The 5,409-nt window shown below is 35.5% G+C and overlaps 1 long non-coding RNA gene across 1 annotated transcript in view; it reads left to right on the top strand.

Moving 5' to 3' along the window:
- The first annotated feature begins 5,196 nt into the window (after nucleotides 1-5,196).
- The window catches only part of LOC114074092, a 1,001-nt gene continuing 788 nt past the window's right edge, over nucleotides 5,197-5,409 (top strand). The window contains exon 1 of the long non-coding RNA XR_003574570.1: nucleotides 5,197-5,237. This is a non-coding gene — a long non-coding RNA (uncharacterized LOC114074092). The remainder of the gene's footprint in view (nucleotides 5,238-5,409) is intronic.

The raw sequence follows: 5,409 nt of genomic DNA, 5'->3' as shown, positions 1-5,409 counted from the left end.
GAAGACATGTTGAGGGCTTGTGTGATTGATTTCAAGGGTAATAGTGATGATCACCTACATCTTATTGAGCTTTCTACAACAACATCTACCATTCGAGTACCCAAATGGCTCCATATGAATCTCTTTATGGGAGAAGATGCAGATCTACTATTAGAAGATTCAAATTTGGTGAAGCAGGGTTAATAGGACTTGATCTAGTTCACCAATTTATGGAGAAAGTGAAGGTGATTCAAGAGAGATTCAAAATGGCACAAAGTCATCAAATGTCCTACACAAATGTTAGGAGAAGGCCGTTGGAGTTTGAAGTGGATGATTGGGTATACCTCAAAGTTTCATCCATGAAGGGTGTTATAAGGTTTGTTAACAAGGAGAAACTTAGTCCCCAATATATTGGTCCTGATAGAATATCCATGAGAGTTAGCAATGTAGCTTATTATTTGAAGCTACCCCAAGAGTTAGCAACGGTTCATCCGGTATTTCATATCTCCATGTTGATGAAGTTCATGGGTGATCCTTCATTGATCGTATCAACTTTCCTATGAGGAGATCCCAGTCCAGATCTTACATCGCCAAGTTTGCAAGTTGAGATCAAAGGAGGTTGCATCAGTCAAGGTCCTTTGGAGGAATCAATTTGTTGAATAAGTGACTTAGGAAGGTAAAGAGGATATGAAGAAGAGATATACACATCTCTTTGAATCCAGAGAGAATGAAGATCAAGGTACTAATTCTCTTCTTAGTAATTTGTAAACTATGATTTAGCATGTTGTGACTTGCCTATGATTTTTAAATGTTAAACTTGGAGTTACTATTCTTAGCTTAGTGAAAGAAATCTCATTCGAGGACGAATGTTCTCAAGATGGAGATATTGTAACATCTTATAACTCGAAATAGCTAGGAATAAGCCAAGAAACTAAATATAATCAATTTTGGAAAGAAAGGAGAAAATCTGGAAAATTTCCTAAGTTTAAGATGTGAGTTTTGGTCATTTTCAATTTTAGCTCAGGATGAGTTAGGAGTAGTTCTTGATATGGTTGGAAAGCCCTTGTAGAGAATTTTTCATCGTTTTGCGCATTTTAGATATCTTATAAGGGAGATATGCCTATCAGAAGTTGGGTTGGTGGATTGAGGGAGGTCCCAATCCTTATTTAAGGAAGGAAAAACTAGACTTTTCACTAATTATTTTTTAATTCTTTTTAAGGGTTTAATGGGGGTAAAAATAAACCTTAAGTCAGTTTTGGAAAATCAAATTTTTGCTTAGTGCTTGGGAGAAAAGAGAAGACAAGAAGGAGAAGGGAGAAAGATCAAGGTTTCGCCAAGAACGTCAAGAACTTCGAGTGGATTTCATCAGGGATGAACCCTATCAAGGTATGTGAGATATTCTCATTTTGGCTTACTTCACCCACACACCAACTTGTTTCAATTCAGCAATTTTTAGTAGGTTGAATGATGAAAAATAATGTTCTTGAAGAAGATTGTTGAGTTTTTTTTATTAAATTGTCGGATGTCTATTGTAATTTTATTCTTGTTTCTGGGGGTTGTTTTAGAGTTGCATCCGGTGGGTATTGATGGTAACAATGTTCCCAAGTGTTTACTGAAAGAGTTAGGCAGGTTTGGAGGGTTTAGAGATGAAAAACGAGTAGAAAAATTCCTTAGACGCACATGGGCAAGGCCAGGCGTGTTGCGCCTCCATTGTGCTAGGAACTGGCATCAGTCACTGGGGGCCTGGCGCAGTGCGCCACCAGGGCACCAGAACCAAGACTTAGTAACATGAGGCTGGCGTGGCGCGCCCCATACGCGCTTGTGTTGGTGTTTTTCACCTAGTTTTCATAGTTTAGCCTAGTTGAATCCATCTAAGGTATACCAACACTCTCCAATGATTCCAAATACTCTAAATGACTTTTAATCATATAGAAATCATCCAGAAACACAAATTTACAACCTTAAATCCATAATTTTAAATTCAAGGGAAAGTTAGATACAAGCCTAGAAAACTCCTAAAGTCCTTTCATGAAGTCTTTTGCAAAGGCATTAACTTGTTTTATGACTTAAAAGTTAGTTTGATTAACGACAAAAGATAAGAAAGAGAAATTCATTTCAAAATTTCACAAATCATTAAAATCGTTTTTAAATTTTGTTTTAAGACTTAAGCTCGAGTTCAGCTTAGAATAAAGTGAAGTATTCCATGTGGGAACTAAGTTTCCCAATATAAGTTAAAATGTTTCAACATTTAAAAAGAAGGAAAAACGAGATTTCCCAATATCCTTCGAGTTAATTTTTCAGTTAAAATGAAATAGCTTTCTAAATGAAGCAAGTAGGGAAACTAAGATTTCAAAGATAGCCTTTGAGTTAATTAATTTGATTACTAATGTCAAAGCACATAATCTGTATGTTTTAAAAATGTAAGAGCCAACACATTTTTGGGAGTAGTACTGAGAACCGATATGAGGGAGAGTTCAGAAACCTCATATTCCCCATAAACCATGTAGCCACCACGGGTAGAAAACGGTCATACTTTTAAGATGAACCGTTTTAACAGTAGACTACTAGATCAATTAGGTAGTTCAGGTCTCATATATTTGGTCGGGTATAGGATGCACTAGCAACGTGAGGTAGATTTTTGTATCATCACTGTATCTCTTAAATGATGTTTTTCGATTAGAGAAACCCCCAAAGAAGAATTATATTTTATGTACATCAGTTTACTTGTATTTTTACGTACATATCAGAATTATTGTATCCTTGTATACATTCAGAACTCATAGCATGTTTCCAAATAGTTTTCTTTATATTGCATAAGCTTTTAGATTGATTTACATTGAAACGATCAGTTATTGAGTTACGTTATTCATGAGTCGATCAGAGACAAGGAAAATGTTTCTTCATACTCTTTTTTTAGCCTGTCTCGTACATTTAATGTAGTGATGCCAGTTGGCATGCATCGTATCATGATGCAGACGCAAGAAAACACGATCAGCACCATCCAACACCTCGTTTATCAAGCCAAGCACTCAGAGTCTGTGTTTAGCCTCCTTGCATAATGGAGGACACATATTTACTGTTTTTTAGTCTTTTCATTTATAGAATGTTTTGGGTTTGTCCCAATATTCATCTTGGTGTTATAGAGGTTTCATAGACAAGGAGTCAGTAAGGTAGTTTAGTTTTTAGTCTATCTTTACTTGCATTTCTAATACTCTGTTGTGAGAATTTAGTGTCATTTTGACAATTAAATTTATTAAAGCTATCTCTGTGAGAATGTACGTTGAGTTTAATAAGCCAGATAAAGAATTCTCTCAAGGCATTGTGTGCCGACCACGTCCAAAGTCTATGCTCGGGCTGTGACATTATTGAAGCGAAATAAAGAAAATCCTATTTTTTAGGAGATGATAATAGACTTTCTTTGATTTATCTGATAATTTTCAGGGTTTTTAGATACTATATCACTAGTTAGCCTTTTTGAGCCTTTAGCTTTTTGTTGATAGCAATATTTTTCCCTTGACTATTTTGTTCAATCCATAGTTTTTGCACCTTGTTTACTTGAGCATAATAGCATAGACTTATTCTAATTGATAACTAGGAAGAATAAGGGATGGTTGAGTGTATTTTATTTGTGAGATTGAGAGTTGCTCCTGATATGAAATCCTTAATTTATATTCAGTCTTTTAATTAACTGTGTGGACTTTTTATTTTTGTGAGGGCACTTGTTTCATGAAGTAAGGTGATTTTATTAGCTTTATCCGCGTTCAACGATGTAGTTACAGATCTAGATAGAGTAGGCGACTAAAGGTGTGTAGCCCAACTCATTAAATTAACCATATAAATCAGTAATTTCTTAAATAAAATTAGTTCAAAGCCAATAATATGATACATAAGGTTCAATACATGTTGCTGCCCTAGGATTTTCCAATTTATTATTTTATTCCTGCATTATTTTCTTTCAGCACTCTTAAATAACTAACTAGACCAGTGTAATTAAGTAAAAATAGTTGATTGAAAAGTTTTTTGGCTTCGATCATCTGGTTCTTTTAAGAGCCACTAGATTACTCGAGTGACCCCGTACACTTGCATGTGTCATTGGGAGCAAAAATATATAAAACAGAACCCTAAGCCTCTACGTGGCGTCACCACAATCCAAGATTCACTTTTAATTTATTTTATTTCCAAAACTAGCCTTCCCCTTTCATAAAAAGTTGTGACTTTTATTTTAAACATTGTGACTTTATGAAGAGTTGTACCTTTTATGAAAATTTGTACATTTTATGAAAGATTGTAACATTGCTGAATGATTGTAACTTTTCCAAAGAGTTATAACCTTTTCGAAAAGTTATGACTTTTGTGAAACGTTTTGACTTTTTTGAAGAGTTGTCACTTTTATGAAAAGCTATGACTTTTATGTAAGGTCGTGACCTTTCTGAAGGGTTGTAAAATTTCCAAAGAGTTTCAACCTTTCCGATAAGACACTATAATTATTTGCTCACAACACCCTTTGTTGTCAATAAATATAAACTTTTCTCTCATTTTAAAACAACATTCTTCTACTCCTTGTTTTGGACGATTAAATATTTGTGTACTCTGCTCTTGTTGGATGAACATTTGACTCCATTGTTGATGTATCATTGTAACGACCTGTTTAGTCGTTTTGAGCAGCAGATTTTATTTCTGGAAAAACTGTGTGAGTCGACGGAACCCACGACGGACCGTCATGGAAACGACGGGCCGTCGAGGGAGTCTCGTTCCACAAAACTTAGACTTCTGAAATTTGGGTACTGAAATCGACTCTCTGAACTTGGCGACGAAGTGCAGGACGGACCGTCGTAGGCACGACGGGCCGTCACAGACTCCTTAAACAAATTGAGTCCATGACGAACCTTCATGACAGACCGTCGCAGGCACGACGGGCCGTCACAGGTTGCGTAATCCCAGGAGGAGTCGGATTTCTTTACACGTTTTAAGGGACGTTTTGGACTATTCCTACTTTAATTATAAAGTTAGAGGGTTAAGGATTATAAGTCTAATTACTTGGGGGTTAAAAGAGGTAACCTTGAGTTAATTAGTGGGATATTATTACCATCTTTATACTTAATTATATGTAATTAGGGTAAAAGAAAGAGGGTTTGAATAAGAAAAAGAAAAAGAACAGAAAAAGAGAACGCACGATTGATAGAGAGAGAGAAACGAACGAAGGGAAAAACACAAGCTTTGGGGAAATTTGCTTGCTTGATCACGAATCTTCGGTGGAGGTAGGTTATGGTTTTTATGCTATTCGTAGTAAACTCTTAATAGCGAATGATATGTGTTGGGTAGTATTATAAAGTCTTCTATATGCTTAATTGTGTGCATGCATGATGTGATTTTTATATATATGATTTTGATGAAATAAGCATGATGAAGCTATTGAATCCCAAATCTTGA

Source organism: Solanum pennellii, chromosome 9, assembly GCF_001406875.1.
Source record: "Solanum pennellii chromosome 9, SPENNV200".
Lineage (NCBI taxonomy): Eukaryota > Viridiplantae > Streptophyta > Magnoliopsida > Solanales > Solanaceae > Solanum > Solanum pennellii.
This window is presented reverse-complemented; position numbering and strand designations above follow the sequence as displayed.